This window comes from Chiloscyllium plagiosum, chromosome 27 (assembly GCF_004010195.1).
Source record: "Chiloscyllium plagiosum isolate BGI_BamShark_2017 chromosome 27, ASM401019v2, whole genome shotgun sequence".
NCBI classification, from domain to species: domain Eukaryota; kingdom Metazoa; phylum Chordata; class Chondrichthyes; order Orectolobiformes; family Hemiscylliidae; genus Chiloscyllium; species Chiloscyllium plagiosum.
Genome location: NC_057736.1, coordinates 12188027 through 12207052, shown reverse-complemented (window position 1 = coordinate 12207052; position 19026 = coordinate 12188027). Strand labels below are relative to the sequence as shown.

At 44.1% G+C, this 19026-nt stretch overlaps 1 long non-coding RNA gene across 3 annotated transcripts in view; it reads right to left on the bottom strand.

The window, feature by feature from the left end:
• LOC122563546 overlaps window positions 1-16425 on the bottom strand; it is an 89926-nt gene extending 73501 nt beyond the window's left edge. Inside the window, exon 1 of one of the 3 annotated variants that reach the window (XR_006315645.1) lies at window positions 16288-16425. This is a non-coding gene — a long non-coding RNA (uncharacterized LOC122563546). The remainder of the gene's footprint in view (window positions 1-16287) is intronic. The other 2 variants (XR_006315644.1, XR_006315646.1) reach the window with 2 other exon arrangements.
• Window positions 16426-19026: the final 2601 nt, after the last annotated feature.

Here is a 19026-nt window from a genome sequence, read left to right as displayed (position 1 = left end):
TCTCAGAGTGTCAGGATGTCTGACACTCCTGTTTATTTATTTTTTCTTTTTTATGCTCTTTTTTTTCTTTTAGGATGTCTGACATTGCTGTTTACTTATTCTTCTTTTTTATGCTCTTTCTTTTAGGATGTCTGACACTGCTGTTTATATTTCTTTTTCTTTTCTCCCACCTCACTACCGCCTGACAGCGGTGGTGCTTATTTTTCCCCAGCACCCATGTCATGTGTGTGCAGGTGTCAGTCGCAGTGAAAAACAACAAGTGTGTAAATCTTTATTTGTATTTCACCACCAGAAAGAAAGGAAACACCCGAGTGGCCAGTGACAAGCAGTGTCCTTATCTCTTGTTTCTATCTGTCAACCAGAGCTCCCTGATTGGCCTGGGTTAACAACCACAATCAAGGATCTCATAGTCAATAAGGTCCACCAATTCTGATCACTACATTACCATAAAGGTCTTAAACTCACCCCTTACCAGAAGTGTTTTGACCCTTGGTTTAAACTTACTGCTGGTTCTCTCTCTCTCTCTCTCGTGCTCTCTCGCTCTCTCTCGCGCTCTAATGAGAGTGTGGAACTAAAGTGACTTCACCTTCCTTCAATGCTGCACTGCAGCGGTCAGCCTAGGTTAGTTTTCTGAAGCAGCGTTTGGACCCAGAACATAGGAGGATGCTGCCTCACACCCAGGCACCTCAACTGCATGCTTTTAGGTGCAATACTTAAATGCAAAGACACACTCAAAAACTGGCAGCAATTGGAACACAACAGATGCATCAGTGCATGCTACAAACATACAATCATGTGGTTTTATTTGAGTGGAAACCCACCTCTTGTTCCTGAACACATTACTCTCTCAACTCATGCAACTGTCTCGCTCTCTGGCATTGGAGAGACAGAGACAGGCAATTTGGGTTCGCCAAGATGATCATTATGCTGTCACAGATACTGTAGCACATTGATCAAGATCAGCCCAGAAGTGGAAAGGACAGCCTGGGATGGACAGGACTGGAATGGAGCCGCGGAGAGAACAGACAAGGCAAAACATCAAGTTGTCAGGCAGGGCTGTGTCAGATGAGGGCTGACTGGAACAGATCAGGTCAAGCTGAATGGAGCAGAACTAAGTTTGGACAGGCATGGCAGTGGTTTTTTTACCTCGTGTAATGGAAAATGTGACCTTGAAGCTTGGCTGAGAACTGCAATCCTCACTTCACTTAAAAAGCTCGAGTCACAGTGCATGTGTATTAAATACAGCCTGGGTATCAGTGAGGTTCAAAACAGCTCGACTGCATCCAGTTGAGAATTCATTTTTAACGCATTAAAGCCAACCGGAATTAATTTTTGTCCTTTCATGTACAAGAGCAGCTGTCCTGTTATATTTACAATGAGCTTCTTCTGATGTTAGCTTACACAATCACCTGGCACAATAAGGAGGCTGCTCAGCCCACCATCATGTGCAGGCCTTTTTTGAGAGGGTGATCTAATTTATCCCACTGCTCTGCCCTTTACCCACAGCCCTGTGATCTTTCTCTCTCTCAAGTATTTATCCAATTTCTTTATGAAGGTTATGATTGAATCAGCTTTCATTTCCTTTTCAGATCACCGTAACTCACTGCGGGAAACAATTTCTCCTCCCTTACTCGGTTTTGGCTGTTTTACTGATTACCTTAAATCAGTGTCTTCTAATGACTAATCCTTCAGACAGCTTCTCCTTATTTACTCAATCAATACCATGGATGTTTCTCTTAAATCTTCCCCCTTGACCTTCTGTGGCCTATGGAGGACATTCACAGCTTCTTTAGTATCTGCATGTGATTAATATCCTTCCCTAGTCTCAATCCTTCCTGGAGTTTTAAAGAGACACAGTGTTCTGCTTCAGTCAGAACAGCCTCCAGCTTCCTGGTTTCTTCAGCTCTGAAGCCCTCCAGAACATTCTCAACCTCTTTATCCTCCATTTTTTAGAAAATGCTTAAAATCTACCTCTTAGACCGGGCTTTTGGGTATCTCTCCTAATATTGCCTTATTAGGCCTGATCAAACATTAGCATGTAATGCCCCTGTGTACACTGCGTAAGTATACGCTGATAATCTTGATTGCTCTGGCAATTTGTGCAAGGAATTGTAGAGTCAAAGTAATGCATAGACAGCCCTGAGATTAACTCCAGGTCTTTATTGACATTCAGGCAACCTGAATCACAGCATTCAAGAGGTAAACATGGGATTATCAACTAAAGTTCCTGAACTTCATTGTGACTTCTGCGGGAGAGGGTAGGTGAGATCTGCAGAGTTAGTATTCACCTTGCAGGCTCATACATAACAAAGATACACTTGGGTAAAGCACCATGCTCTCGCTTTCCCTGAGAATCTTTAATACTTGGAGTGGAACATTACAGCTAGCACCCTGAGATCAATTAAACGCTTTGTATGTACACTTTTAACTACTGGGATCTTCTATTAAAATGCTTTCTACCAATAGTCCTGTGAGCAAAAATGCAACACTCGACTCCACATTTAGCATATTATTGTGGCTGTTGACATCTCCAAATCAGTTTTATTGCTTCACAAAGCTATTGCTTCCCTTTAGTGGATCCCAGCTTGAAATTGTTATCCACAGCCTCCATTGCTCTGCTGCAGGCTCTCCAAGTGATTGACCAGCTACATTCCCACAAAAGGTCAGCAAGCGTTAGCTGCCCATATTTTCACTCCTAATGAGGACTTACTGTTGCTTCTAACAGTGGGCAGTTCGGCAAAATTTCTGTCTGGCTCAAAATTATAGCGATGGCTGCTGGAGTGAGACAGTTTATTATATACCATACAAAAATAGCAAACACATTATCCTGGGTCTGACAAGGGGTGTAAGTTATGTATTTGCAAAAGCAATTGAATAGAAAAATGTATAAATGTGCCATGTGATGTGGCAATGTTGAGAAAGCTGGTCGTTTTAATCACTTGTGTTAAACACCAGGTTAAAATGCTACATTCAGTGTATTCTAATAAACCACCTTTTGTGACCTTATTTTCTGAGATAAAAGGTAGTTTTTCTCTTCAGCTTCTGCTGTTTTTCTTTTCCACTCTTGCAGCATGAAAAATAATTATAGCCTTGCAATGTTCCACTATGTTCCAATTGTGAAAGTATTCTTCCTCTTTCAATTTAATTACTAGTGTCTCCCAGTATAGATACACACACAGATACACATGCAGGTATTTACATAGGTATGTACACACACAGAGAGACAAGTACAAGCATGGGAGTGTATATACATAAATAAAAGAAAAATACTGTGAATATTAGAGACCAATATACACACACAGATAAGTATGCACCCCCCCACACAGGTACAAACACAAGTTTATACATAAACACATGTACAAATACAACCAATGGATTTGGCATCAGGCTCTGTAGGAGTATAGAACAAGGTGGGCAGCAAATTACTGCAGATGTTGGAGTCTGTACTGAAATCCTGAAGATCATAGCGGGTCAGATAGCATCCATGAAGAGAGAGCAAGCTAACGTTTTGCTGTCTTTGATGAAGAGCCATCTGGACTCAAAACATTAGCTTGCTCTTTCTCCATGGACGCTGTCTGACCCGCTGTGATCTCCAGCACTTTCTGCCCAAAGTGGGGTTTGGAACGGACATAGTGGGGTCATGCGCTCTGAGGCAGCAATGGTGGAACCTCCTGACTCTTTTTCTTCTCAATACTGCCATAGCCCTCCACCCAGCCCAGCCTCACCCAACCCAATATACCCTGTGGCCCACTGGAAACCAGCAACCCCCACCCCCTCTGCCCTCGCGATCACTGTGGCAACAACATTCAAGCTTCAAAATGGGGTCACAGCCGGAGAACGTTTGGGGAACGTTGGTGTGGAAACTCCAAAAAAGATTTCAGTTATTAGTGGGGTGCTACAGGGATCTGCTTTGGGACCACTGCTGTTTGTCATTTTTACAAATATTCTGGGTGAGGGCGTAGAAGGATGGGTTAGTAAATTTGCAGATGATACTAAGGATGGTAGAGTTGTGGATAGTGATGAAGGATGTTGTAGGTTACAGAGAGACACAGATAAGCTAAAGAACTGGGCTGAGAGGTGGCAAATGGAGCTTAATGCAGAAAAGTGTGAGGTGATTCACTTTGGAAGGCACAGGAATATAGAGTACTGGGCTAATGGTAAGATTCTTGGTAGTATAGATGAACAGAGAGATCTCGGTGTCCATGTATATAGATCCCTGAAAGTTGCCATCCAGTTGATAGGGCTATTAAGAAGGCATACAGTGTGTTAGCCTTTATTGATAGAGAAACTGAGTTTCAGAACCATGAGATCATACTGCAGTTGTACAAAACTCTAGTAAAGCCGCACCTGGAGTCTTGTGTACAGTTCTGGTCACTGCATTATAGGAAGGATGTAGAAGCTTTGGAAAGGATGCAGAGGAGATTTACCAGGATGTTGCCTGGTATGGAGGGACAGTCTTATGAGGAAAAGCTGAGGGATTTGAGGCTGTTTTCATTAGAGAAGAGAGTTGAGAGGTGACTTAATTGAGACGTATAAGGTAATCAGAGGGTGGATAGTGAGACCCTTTTTCCATGGATGGTAATGGCTAGCACGAGGGGACATAGCTTTAAATTGAGGGGTGATATTTATAGGGCAGATGTCAGAACTAGTTTCTTTACTAAAAGTAGTAGGGGCGTGGAATGCAACAGCAGTAGACCTGCCAACTTTAAGGGTATTTAAATGTTCATTGGATAGGCTTACGGACAAGAATGGAATAGTGTAGGTTAGATGGGCTTCAGACTGGTTTCACAGGTCGGCGCAACATCAAAGGGCTTCTACTGTGCTGTAATGTTCGATGAATATACTGTCTCTGGACTCTCATTATCTCATTTTTGAAGGCTTCCCATTTTCCAGCCGTCCCTTTACATGTGAGGGGTGATAGATATAGGACAGATGTCAGCGGTCGTTTCTTTACTCAGAGTAGTAGGCGCATGGATGGCACTGCCTGCAACAGTAGTCAACTTGCCAAGTTTCAGGGCATTTAATTGGTCCTTAGATAAACATAAGGATGAAAATAGAATAGTGTCAGTTAGATGGGCTTCACAAGTTTGACGGGTCGGCGCAACATCAAGGGCTGAAGGGCCTGTACTGTGCTGGAATGTTCTATGTTCTGAAGAGAACTGGGGTTCAGCAGGAAAAGTCAGATCATAGGATGTGTTATTGTAAGCAATGCCAGAAACTCAAGGCTGTCCAAAATGTATTTCCATCTTGAATCAAAATGTCTCTCCACAGATGCTGCCTGACCCACTGTGATTTTCAGCACTTGTTGTGCTCAGCACAGATTCCAGCATCTGCAGTAACTTGCTCCTATGTGGTGGAAAAGGCATTTGGTATGCTTGCCTTCATTGGCCAGAACATTGAGTAGAGGAGTTGGGAGGTCATGTTGTGGTTGTACAGGACATTGGTGAGGCCATTTTTGGAATAATGCATTCAATGCTGGTCATTCTTTGATAGGCAAGATGTTGTTAAACTTGAGAGGGCGCTGAAAATGTTTTACAGCATGTTGCTGGGACTGAAGTATTTGAGCTATAGGGAGAGGCTGAATTGGCTGGGGATGTGTCCCTTGGAGCGTCGGAGGCTGAGGGGTGACCTCATAGAGGTTTATAAAATCATGAGGGGCATGGATAGGATAAATAGTAAAGGTCTTTTTCCTAGAGTGGGGGAGTTCAAAACTAGAGGGCTGAGGTTCAAGGTGAGAGGGTAACGATTTAAAAAGGACCTGAGGGGTAGCTTTTTTACGCAGAGGGTTGTGCGTGTATGGAACGAGCTGTCAGAGGAAGTGGTGGAGGCGGGTACAATTACAACTTTTAAAAGGCATCTGGATGGGTATATGAACAGGAAGGGAGGGATATTGGCCAGGTACTGGCAAATGGCACTAGGTCAGACTGGGGTGTCAGATGAGTTGGACCAAAGGCTCTATTTCTGTGCTGTATAACTCTACGATTCTATGACTCTATAGGACTGAGATGTTGTTTTGATTATTTTAACTTGAAGGTATTATGGGAAACAAATGAAACAGATACAAATTTTAAAATTCCATTGGTAAATATGGCAAATTGCCTCCAGCCCACCAACTCTCCCTGTTACTGTCCATGTCAATTCTTCACGCTTGCTCAAACTCCTTCTCCTCTCCCACATGATGATGGTAGAGTTCCTTCAGGCCTCATCGCCATCCCACCATGCTCTGTATGTGAATGGTTGATCTTCCACCATCCCCACCACCTCCTGTGGTGCCACCACCAACCACCTCTTTGTTACTCTGTCAGCATTGTAAAGGGAAAATCCCCTCTGTGGCACTTCCCCCAAGGTGCCCAGAGCACCTTTCCTGGCAACAGCAAGAGTGACAGCTTTTTACTCCCCCCTTCTACTTTTTAACCCCTTGTTCTTACACTCCTCCCAAGTGAAACAGAATTTTACTTATTTCAATTTTTTGTACCTTATTCGCTGCTCACAATGTGGCTCTTTACTTTGGGGAGACCATATTGACATTGTGTGACCACTTTGCTGAGTATATCATTTAGCTTGAGAGCATGTCCCTGAGCTTTCAGTCACCTATTACTTCAATTCTCTGCTCCACATTCACTTTGATCCCACTTCACTGTTCTTATGAAACTCAATGTAACCTAGAGGAAGCAACTGGGCACTTTACAGCTTTCTGAATTTGATAGTTTCAGGTCAACCCACATGTTACTCCTCTGATCTTTGCTGGCTGCGCTTATGTTGCTTTTGGATCAGTGGTGCTGGAAGAGCACAGCAATTCAGGCAGCATCCGACGAGCACCACTGATCCAGAATCTGGTTTCCAGCATCTGCAGTCATTGTTTTTACCTTATGTTGCTTTTGCCTGTACACAATGCTGCCATTTGCACCTCCTTTAGGATTGGTTCATTACTTATCCCATTCCCACTTCCCCGGTCTTACGTCATCTACCCTTTCATCATTCAGTCTCACCAGCCTTATACCCTAACACAGTCCCTCCCTTTTGTTTCTGTGGCTACTCTCCCTGCTTTCACTTCCTACAATGTGGAAGCTGGCCATTCAGCCCATTGATTCTACACTGCCCCCCTGAAAAGCGTCCTACCCAGACCCACCCCATCCCTGTAACCCTGCATTTCCCATGGCTAATCCACATAGCCTGCACATCCCTGGACACTATGGGCAATTTACCATGGTCAATCCACCTAACCTGCACATCTTTGGACTGTGGCAGGAAACCAGAGCACCTGGGGAGAACAATCAAAATCCACACAGTCACCTGAGACTGGAATTGAACTGGGGTCCCTGGTGCTGTAACGCAGCAGTACTGTCCACTAAGCCACAATGCCACCAATGGCCTCATTTTATTGTTTTCAGAACATGCACAAACACTAAACTTGCAGGTTGAGTCAGTAGTTAGGAAAGCAAATGCAATGTTGGCATTTAGTTTTGAGAGGACTTGAATATAAAAGGAGGGATGTGCTTCTGAGGCTCTATAAATCTCTGGAGAGGCCATATTTGGAGTATTGTGCACAGTTTTGGGCCTCATATTTCAGGAAGGATGTACTGGCCCTGGAGCATGTCCATACAATCCCTACAGTGTGGAAACAGGCCAGTTGGCCCATACCGAACAGCATCCCACCTAGACCCATCCCCCTACCCATGCATTTCCCATGGCTAACCCATCTCATCTGCATATCCCTGAATGCTATGGGCAATTTTGCACGGCCAATCTGCCAAACCTGCACATCTTTGGATTGTGGAAGGAAACCAGAGCACGCCAAGGAAACCCACACAGACACGGGGAGAATGTGCAAACTCCACACAGACAGTAACCCAAGGCTGGGAATCGAACCAGGGTCCCTGGTGCTATGAGGCAGCAGTGCTAATCACTGAGCCACTCTGCTGGCATGTTCAGAGGAGGTTCATGAGAATGGTCCCAGGAATGAAAAGCTTAACATATGATGAACATTTGAGGACTCTGGGTCTATACTTGATGGAGTTTAGAAGGATGGTGGGGGTGGGTGCAATCTAATTGAAACATACAGAATACTGAATGGCCTGGACAGAGTGAATGTTGGCAAGATGTTTCCATTGGTAGGAGAGACTGGGATCTGAGGGCATAGCCTTAGAGTAAAGGGAAGACCTTTTAGAACGGAAATAAGGAGAAACATCTTGATTAGATTACATTACTTACAGTGTGGAAACAGGTCCTTCGGCCCAACAAGTCCACACCGACCCGCCGAAGCGCAACCCACCCATACCCCTACATTTACCCCTTTAATCTAACACTACGGGCAATTTAGCATGGCCAATTCACCTGACCCGCACATCTTTGTGACTGTGGGAGGAAACCGGAGCACCCGGAGGAAACCCACGCAGACACTGGGAGAATGTGCAAACTCCACACACACAGAGTTGCTTGAGGCGGGAATTGAACCCGGGTCCCTGGCGCTGTGAGGCAGCAGTGCTAACCACTGTGCCACCGTGCCACTCTCTTCAGCCAGAGAGTGGTGCATCTGTGGAATTCATTGCCACAGAAGGCTGTAGGGCCAGGACATTGAGTATATTGAAGACTGAGATAGATAGGTTCTTGAGAATCAAGGGGAGAAAGCAGGAGAATGGGGTTGAGAAACATCTCAGGCATGATTGAATGGCGGACCAGACTTGATGAACTGAATGGCCTAATTTCTACTCCTATGTCTTATAGTTTTTCCTATGTCTTACTACTTGGTTTGAGTTGGAAGAAACTCAAAATCACACTTAATCCATCACATTTTAAATTCCTCTTCTTCCAATGCATGTTTTTTAATAAAAGCCCCTCTTGTTTAAAACATGTTGCTTTTCTAACATTTCTCCTGTTCTACCAGAAGACCATTGATCCAAAACATTAGTTTCTCTCTCCACAGATGATGCCAAATGAGCTGACCATTTCCAGCAGTTTCTTTTTTTTTGTTAATCACACAGAATAGTGGTTGCCTTTTTCAGCACCAGCTAATGCAGAGATGATCAACAATGGAGTGTTCACCTTGACTGCGGAGAGTGAAGGTACTTGATGTGTTCTCACTTATCACAGAGCAGCCAGTGTTCGGAACACTGTGCGTCTGGTCACAATAACTACCAAATATTTATATTGTCTGTAAACTGGCATAATATAAGGCTCACTTACTGGTACAAAAACCAATCCAGAACTGTGTGACCTGACCTTCTTATACCCTTCTCAAAGATAACAAATAGGGAAGGTACCTTCATTCCATCTCACATTCGAAATCATGAAGCATTTCAATTTTGCTCATCCCGTTTAAGCAGATTGATTGAGTGCACTTAAAGCAAGTCAGCATTGTGGCAGGAGTGCCATGGCTCAGTGGCTAGTACTCTCAGCTTCAGGCTGGAAGATTGTGGATTTCAGATACATCCCAGAGATTTATGCATCAAATCGAAGTTGGCAAACCTCATAACAGCACTGATGGAAAGGGGCTGCCTCTCAAATTGATGTCCCACCTAGTCTTGATGGTGGGAGTGGAAAAAAAAATCCCATGGCAGCATTTCAAAGATGACGGCAGTTTCCAGCAGTGTAGTGGCCAGTGTTTATCCCCCTAACAACATCACTACAGCAGGTCATCTGCTCATTATCGCACTGCTATTTCTGCTGTGTGCAGAATGGCTGCCAATTTTCCTACAACTTCTATTTCTTCCTTTACTCTAAATTACTTTGAAATGCACAGAGGTTGTAAGAGGTGTTACACAAATGCAAGTTCTTCTTCCTTTCGCACAGTCCAGAAAAATGCACCAACCGTCACTCTGCATTGTGAGTTTTTTTGAGGCCACATCGGAGAGTTGGCATTTCTGTTTTTAAGACATATGGTTGGAGGTGACAGCCTCAGTGAGACACATCTCCAGAACTAATGATTCCTGGAATATCTGGCCACGTTTTCTCACTTCAGGAGGTGGTGACGTGGAGTATAAATTCTGCCCCCTCATGCGCCAATCATGCCACAGATAATTTGCTGATAAATGTTTTCCATTTAGAATATGCTGCAGCAAGCTAATCAGAAATCTGAATGGAGCAATCACTATCCATTGTCAACTCCTTTCACTTCTAGATAATTCCTGGTACCTTTATCTGAAGCTGTTCTGCCTGTTGTGTACTTCATATATCTGAGGAATGTAAATGTGACTATACTTTCTAAGTAGGCAAGAACTTTCTCTAGATCATCTTATACAACATTTTAAAAACGTCCTCCAGCTCAGATTCTAGTAGCTTCTATGTCTACTTATTTGTCTCTGAATCAATACCCAGGCTTAATCAATCAAGCACAGACTCAGTTACCAGACTCAAAATCAATCACAGAACAGCTAAACTCTGCAATGCTTGGTTTTGAGTGCCATATACACTGTATGTGCCAAAACACGTGTTCTCTTCTGTTGAGGGACTTGCCACAATAAATACTTAAAAGGAAAAACATGCTGCAAAAAAAACTTTTTATTGGCGTAATTGTGTGAAATAATTGCATAGAGGCCACCAAACCATCCTTTATTTTACATGTGCAAGGCCAGCTCAGAGTTCCTGAACTGAGATTTTAAATCCCCTGTTTATATATTTTTTTGTCCACATTACAGTACACATTTTAAAGTTGTGCAGATTCGGTGAATTGGGCATACTAAATGGCCCACAGTGTTCAGGAATGTGTCGGTTAGATGCATTAGTCAGTGGTAAATATAGGGTAGGGGAATGGGTCAGGGTGGGATACTCTGGAGGGTCGGTGTGGACTTGGGCTGAAGAGCCTGCATCCGCACTGTAGGAATTCTATGATTCTATCACATGGGCTGCTCCCACACACAGTCCATTGTCAGCTAATTAGTGTCCCTATTAGCAATTATTCATTCTCCAAGGGTGACCATTACCCACTCCTTTATCCAACTGTTTTCTTCTCTTTGGACTCAATCACCGCATATCGTTTACTCTCCCCCTTTACCCCCACCCAGTTTTCTGCATAATGCCTAACCTTTTCCTAGCTACCATCAGTTCTGAAGAATGCTCTTGAAACATTAACTCTGATTTCTCTACACAGATGCTGCCAGACCTCTTGCGTTTTTCCAGCAATTTCTGCTTTTGTTTCTGTATATTATGGGCATATTTCTGACGATGCACTGAGTTGTACATCGAAGTAGACCAAAGGGCCCAGGAAGATATCTGTTCAATATCTTTACAGCCATTTTTCCTCTTCCCCTATTTTATTTTTATGCTGCCATTTAGGTTTCCCAGCATCTATTCTGCAGTTGTTCTGGGGGCTAATGAGTGCACTAGACCAACTCTAGAGACTCATTTTATTTCAATGGTTTTTCTAAATGACATCCCCCAGAGAAATGAGAATGCATTATGTACTCATTATAATCGCTAAAAATAATTTCTTTAAATGTAAAATTATTCAAACATACCAAATGACAATTTGAATTGCTCTGAAGTACGATGATACAAGTGAGGATTGTGTACAATAGACTGTAATCATGAACTCAGTTTGGCAGTTTTGGGTAACCCTTGGTTGACTATTTTAACTGTTTTGTCAATCTGTTAGGATAGGTTGGGTAAAGATGAGCTAATTTCAGTGGGAGGACCTGAAGAGGTTGTTATAGAGTCAGAAAACAAATCATCTCGGCTACTTTGACAGAGACACTGAGCACAGCATAAGCAAAGGCTGAACCATAGAAAGGGCTTACAATAAAAAAAGATAAACCAGTTAAACAGGTAGACTGCATAGATTCATGATAGATAGCTCATGCCTGACAAACCCCGTCACTGCATTTTTTTGAAGAGGTGACTAAAATAGTGGACAGGAGAATGGATGCTGTTTCTATAGAGTCATAGAGATGTACAGCATGGAAACAGACCCTTCGGTCCAATCGGTCCATGCCGACCAGATATCCCAACCCAATCTAGTCCCACTTGCCAGCAGCCGGTCCATATCCCTCCAAATCCTTCCTATTCATGTACCCATCCAAATGCCTCTTAAATGTTGCAATTGTACCAGCCTCCACCACTTCCTCTGGCAGCTCATTCCATATCCGTACAAACCTCTGTGTGAAAAAGTTGCCCCTTAGGTCTTTTTATATCTTTCCCCTCTCATCCTATACTTATGCCCTCTAGTTCTGGACTCCCCAACCTCAGGGAAAAGACTTTGCCTATTTACCCTATCCATGTCCCTCATAATTTTGTAAACCTCTATAAGGTCACCCCATAGCCTCTGACGCTCCGGGGAAAACAGCCCCAGCCTGTTCAGCCTCTCCCTGTAGCTCAAAGCCTCCAACCCTGGCAACATTCTTGTAAATCCTTTCTGAACCCTTTCAAGTTTCACAACATCTTTCCGATAGGTAGGAGACCAGAATTGCACACAATATTTCAAAAGTGGCCTAACCAATGTCCTGCACAACCGCAACATGACCTCCAAACTCCTGCACTCAATACTCTGACCAATAAAGGAAAGCATACCAAACGCCTTCTTCACTATCCTATCTACCTGCGACTCTATGCATCCAAATCATTTATGTAAATGACAAAAAGTAGAGGACCCAGCACCGATCCTTGTGGCACTCCACTGGTCACAGGCCTCCAGTCTGAAAAACAACCCTCCACCACCACCCTCTGTCTTCTACCTTTGAGCCAGTTCTGTATCCAAATGGCTAGTTCTCCCTGCATTCATTAGATCTAACCTTGCTAATCAGTCTCCCATGGGGAACCTTGTCAAATGCCTTACTGAAGTTCATATAGATCACATCTACTGCTCTGCCCTCATCAATCCTCTTTGTTACTTTTTCAAAAAACTCAATCAAGTTTGTGAGACATGAGTTCCCACGCACAAAGCCATGTTGACTATCCCTAATCAGTCCTTGCCTTTCCAAATGTATGTACATCCTGTCCCTCAGGATTCCCTCCAACAACTTGCCCACCTCCGACGTCAGGCTCACTGATCTGTAGTTCCCTGGCTTGTCCTTACCGCCCTTCTTAAACAGTGGCACTACGTTTGCCAACCTCCAATCTTTCAGCACCTCACCTGTGACTATCGATGAGACAAATATCTCAGCAAGAGGCCCAGCAATCACTTCTCTAGCTTCCCACAGAGTTCTAGGGTATACCTGATCAGGTCCTGTGGATTTATCCACATTTACCCATTTCAAGACATCCAACACTTCCTCCTCTGTAATATGGACATTTTGCAAGGTGTCACCATCTATTTCCCTACAGTCTATATCTTCCATATCCTTTTCCACAGTAAATACTGATGCAAAATACTCATTTCCTGGCCTTGACTTTTGATTTGCTTATGGATTCTAATGCAAGACATAACATAACCCTGCATTGTACCTCTCCCCCCTCCCCATCTCATTTTGGGTTTGGAGGCTCATATCATCCAATGCGTGGCTTCTTCAAACCATGTGGATTCATCCCTCCCATCGATGAAGCAGGTTGTATCCACTACTATCTCACTACCTCACCATTCTGCTACTCTCCCCACCCCAAACACCCCTTCCTTTATCTGCGGCCCCCCTACCCCACCTCTAGCCCTGAATGGTTATACCCGAAACGTTGACTTCTCCACCTCCTGATGCTGCCTGGTTTGCTGTGTTTTTCCAGCCTCCTGCTTGTCTCTGCAGCTTACCCACTTGTCCTGACTTTCTCCCACCTTATGGGGCAGTATGTGAGAAAAGCATTGGCCTCTACAACCCAGAGGCCTACTCACAGCCTGAAAACCTTAACCCCTCCCCCACCATTTACTCAGGACAAGGGGAGACCCACACCAAGCAGGTGGAATATAATTGGTTTCATTTTAGTGTTAAAAACTGTCTACAGAGTCTGCTAAGGTGAGGGAAACATTCATTTTATTTAAGGAATATCTTACAGTGGTCCATCTTGCCACAAGGCAACAAGAAAAAGCAAGATCCAGTGGTACTGGGTCACTTGTCTCAATAGCAGATTTACCTCTCTTATACCCCTTTTATACCACAGCAAGGAAATGTTCAGCCTTAGCTTCACAAAGCAGACGGGACATTCGTTGCAGGACTCATCACAGATGTCCCTTCTTCAAGGTCCTACTCAGTTCCCTTACTTTCCTCCCCAATCCTCAGCCATCTGAAACACACTCCCTCACGCTTCTGACTAGGATCAGTAACACACTGGACAAATCTATTTGTCCAGTGTAGCACGGTGGCTCACAGTACCAGGGTCCCAGGTATGATTCCAGCCTCAGGTGACTGTCTGCGTGGGTTTCCTCCAGGTGCTCTGGTTTCCTCCCACAGTCCAAAGATGTGCAGGTCAGGTGAATTGGCCATGTTAAATTCCCCATAGTGTTAGGTGCACTAGTCAGAGGGAAATTGGTCTGGGTGGGTTACTTTTCGGAGGTCAGTGAGGACTGGTTGGGCTGAAGGGCCTGTTTCTACACTGTAGGGAATCTAATCATCAAATCTAATCTATTTGTGCCAGAAGCCCTTCTTTATCTAGCCTGCCTGTAGTTCCAGCAGTGACCACCACTGGCACTACAGAGCTGTTGGTCATCCAATTGGCTGGCAGCTCTCAGAGGCTGGACTTCCTCCTGAGATAGGAAGACTTGCCTTGAGGTAATGACTTCTGCTCCCAGTGTCAAAATGCTGAGTAGCAGTCAATAGGCTAGCTCGACACCATACTTATTTTATGGTTGGTGCTGAGTATGGAGGCCACACAGCAAGTAAAGTCCAGTGTAAAATTGGTGTTCTTCATTGACTACACCATTCTGAAGCAAAGCCTTTTGTCAGACATTCAATTATTGCCCATCAGGTGATGTCCATATATTAAACAAGATGATGTATTCACTCTGAAATTATATGTTAATGATGTGAATATGTTCCATCATTATTGGATATGCTCTAAGCATAAAAATATATTAAAAAGTAATATATATATATATATATATAAATATATATCTATTAATAAAATCCATAGAAGGTCTTTCCTGGATCAAATCAACAGCTGCTAAAGTAATTTGAAATGGAGCTTTTGATAGCTCTCTGACAGTCACTAAATATTGCAGTGTATCAAATGCCTGTTCACACATACACTTACTCACTTTCTCTCTCTCTCTCTCTCTCTCTCTCTCTCTTTCTCTCACACTCTCTCTCTGCTTGCTTACCAACTACGTTAGGCTCATTTTTATGGAGCGCTGTGCAGCTACTGCTTTTTCATAAATGTCCAAAAGTGTTTGCATCAAGATTCTTTGTGGATAATTTCCAAATCTGCAGTTAAGGATTTACTGGGTTATCAACGTAATGCAAATGTTATAATTCGAAAGCTGTGACTCATACAGTGTAATTTTCCTTTTCTGTTTTTGTTCAGGAGTCATGATTGTTAATTATACTTGTAGTACCCCCATCGTCTTAACTTGTGCTTTCTGTTATATTTGAGTGCCTTTATGTGTCCTTGATTTTAAGCTTCAGTCATAATCTTGTAATGAGAAGTACCTTGTTGAATTTGCGTCCTGATCCACTTTGGTTTTGAAAAACAAATTACAAAGAATACTGGTAAATGTAATTGTTCTGATCTGGTCACATTGTCAGTCTCACCGTGACCTCTCCATGCCCACTATACATCCATCTTACATAAGTGAATTTAACTGTTGGCTGCCTGTTCAATGTTTTCTTTGAGGCCGTTATGATCTCTGTGGCGAACTATCAACTGGAAGAGCCAAAATTACTGAGTGACCCCCAAATGAGGAAATTACCAACAAGGTTGCACTTATTGTAGTTTTTACTTTAAAATAATTTTCAGAACTATTGGAGATTACATATGAACTATTGGATAAATGATACTTCAAATAAAAAGGTAAATTTCACTTTAAACAGTAAATACATCAAAGAGACATCATAAACAACCACAGGTACTCCCTGCACAGATGTGGCATTACTTGGATAAGCAGTTCCACGGTATGCTGTTCTTTGCTGATCCAGTGTCAGTCAGCAGTACTTTCCAATAACATTTTTCATTCTTGAGTTTCATGAGTCACAACAGTCCTGATAGTGTAGCTGTCCAAAGTTTCTTTTTAATTGGCAACCAATGATACCCTGATTTACAGTTTGGCCACTTCGGGGAAAACACCAAGCTCTTTAAGCCTCTGAGCTTCACAAATTTTAGATTTTTTTATTATTATTAGCCAGTTCACACATTGACAGAAAAGGAAATAGGAGCTCTTAGAGGCAAACAGAAAAGAAAAAGACCTCTTCCATTGAAGGATTTGCTTTTCCTACTCACAAGAATTCTTTGTACTCCGCTTTCTGTCTCTGTCTGCTTTCTCTTGATGTCTACATCTTGTGCCTGCACTCCCAGTTTCTCTGCTTGTCACTCTCTTCTGTGTTATCAGCTCTCTTGTGTCTAACCACTTCTTCCTGTTGCTACTGCTTCCAGGTCAAGAGCTAACAGATCACATGGGCCAGTATTTATCACGATCTAATAAATAAACAATTGATCCCTTTATAATCAATGCAAACTCTTAAAAGTCTTCTTAAAATATTCCTTTAAACCATTACAATTTCCACATGCATTTTATAGAAATTACCAAACACTGGTTCTGAATTAGTGGTGCTGGAAGAGTACAGCAGTTCAGGCAGCATCCGAGGAGCAGTAAAATCGACGTTTTGGGCAAAAGCCCTTCATCAGGAACACAGGCAGAGAGCCTGAAGAGTGGAGAGATAAGTGAGGGGGGTGGGGAGAAAGTAGCATAGAATACAATAGGTGAGTGGGGGAAGGGGAAATGAGGAAACTGTTGAAGTCCACATCGATGCCCTGGGGTTTAAGTGTTCCGAGGCGGAAGATGAGGCATTCTGCCTCCAGGCGTCTGGTGGTGAGGGAGCGGCGGTGAAGGAGGTTAATGTCCTGGTGACAGTTGGAAATGAAGAGGTTGAGGGTAGGTAATAGGCCAGCACGGGGTTTCCAGATGGATGCAGTGTGTTGGAGATGGGCGAAGGGGTCCTCGGAAGGTGGACGGGAGTCTTGATTGTGAAAGTAAGCTTGGAGGCGGAGGCGGCGGAAGAATTGTTTGATGTCACGGCGTGTATTAAATTAATTGATGTGTGACTGCCCGGTCAGATCCACACCCCCCTTCAACCCACCCTCCCATCCTGGCACCTTCCCCTGCCACCGCAGGAACTGCAAAACCTGCGCCCACACCTCCTCCCTCACCTCTATCCAAGGCCCTAAAGGAGCCTTCCACATCCATCAAAATTTTACCTGCACATCCACTAATATCATTTATTGTATCCGTTGCTACAGATGCGGTCTCCTCTACATTGGGGAGACTGGGTGCCTCCTTGCAGGGCGCTTTAGGGAACATCTCCGGGACACCTGCATCAATCAACCACATCGCCACATGGCCCAACATTTCAAATCCCCCTCCCACTCTGTCGAGGACATGGAGGTCCTGGGCCTCCTTCACCGCCGCTCCCTCACCACCAGACGCCTGGAGGAAGAACGCCTCATCTTCCGCCTCGGAACACTTCAACCCCAGGGCATCAATGTGGACTTCAACCGTTTCCTCATTTGCCCTTCCCCCACCTCGCCCCAATTCCAAACTTCCAGCTCAGCACTGTCCCCATGACTTGTCCTACCTGCCTATCTCCTTTTCCCCTCGGATGCTGCCTGAACTGCTGTGCTCTTTCAGCACCACTAATTCAGAATCTGGTTTCCAGCATCTGCAGTCATTGTTTTTACCAAACGCTGCTCCTATGTCAAAGGTCATCATAGGACAAATATCAGGTGGCAAACGATATTGTTGAAACCTGGCTTGATAGAAACTTTATTCAAATGTTTTAAACAGTAAACAGACACATCTGCTGGGAATGTAATGAATGGATTCAATGAAGAGGCAATCCCAGAGTATTTGCTAATCTTCTGTTACACATCAAAATATCCATAACAGAGTGGTCAGCTCTTTACCTCTTTATTCTTGTTGTGATATAAGCATCACTGTCAAGACCTGCACTTGTGGTATCTCCCTAACTACTCTTGATCTGACTGACTGCGAAAGCATTTCAGAGGGCACCATTGATGAGGGTCCCTTTGAATTCCAGATTTATTAAATTAATTTAAATTCCATCAGCAACTGTGATAGGATTTGCACCCATTTCCATAGACATGTAGCCTGGATCTCTGAGCCACCAGTCCAGTGACATTATGATTATGTGATCGATTAGGAGAAAGTGAGGACTGCAGATGCTGGAGATCAGAGTCCTGAGTATGTTGCTGGGAAAGCACAGCAGGTCAGGCAGCATCAGACAAGCAGGTGTAGCGACGTTTTGGGCATAAGCCCTTCATCAGGAATGTGGCTTGTGGGCCCCTCACCAGCCCACTCCCCACTCCTGGCACCTTTCCTTGCCTCCACAGGAAGTGCAAAACCTGCACCCACATCACTCCCCTCACCTCCGTCCAAGGCCCCAAGGGATTCTTCCATATCCATCAGAAACTTACCTGTATCTCTATCAATGTCATCTACTGCATCCATTGCACCCAGTGTGGTCTTCTCTACATCGGGGAGATAGAACACCTTCCTGTGGATTGTTTCAGAGAACATCTCTGGGACACCCACACCCACCAACCCCACTGAACACTTCAACTCCCCCTCCCACTCCATCAAGGACATGCAGGTCCTGGGCTGCCTCCATCACCAAATCGTTACCACCCAACGCCTGGAGGTGGAACACCTCATATTCCACCTTGGGACCCTGCAACTACATGGAGTTAATGTAGATTTCAACGGCTTCCATATTTCTCCACCCCCCACATTATCCCAGTCGCAAGCCTCCAACTCAGCACCGCCATCCTGACCTGTCCATCTCTCCACCCTCTGACCTATCACCTTCTCCCTCACCTTCATCCACCTATCGCTTTCTCAGCTACCTCCCCCACCCCCACCACCACACATCCCACCCCCCTTCCATTTATCTCTCAGCCCCTGGCCCACAAGCCTCATTCCTTTTGCCCGAAACGTCAATTCTC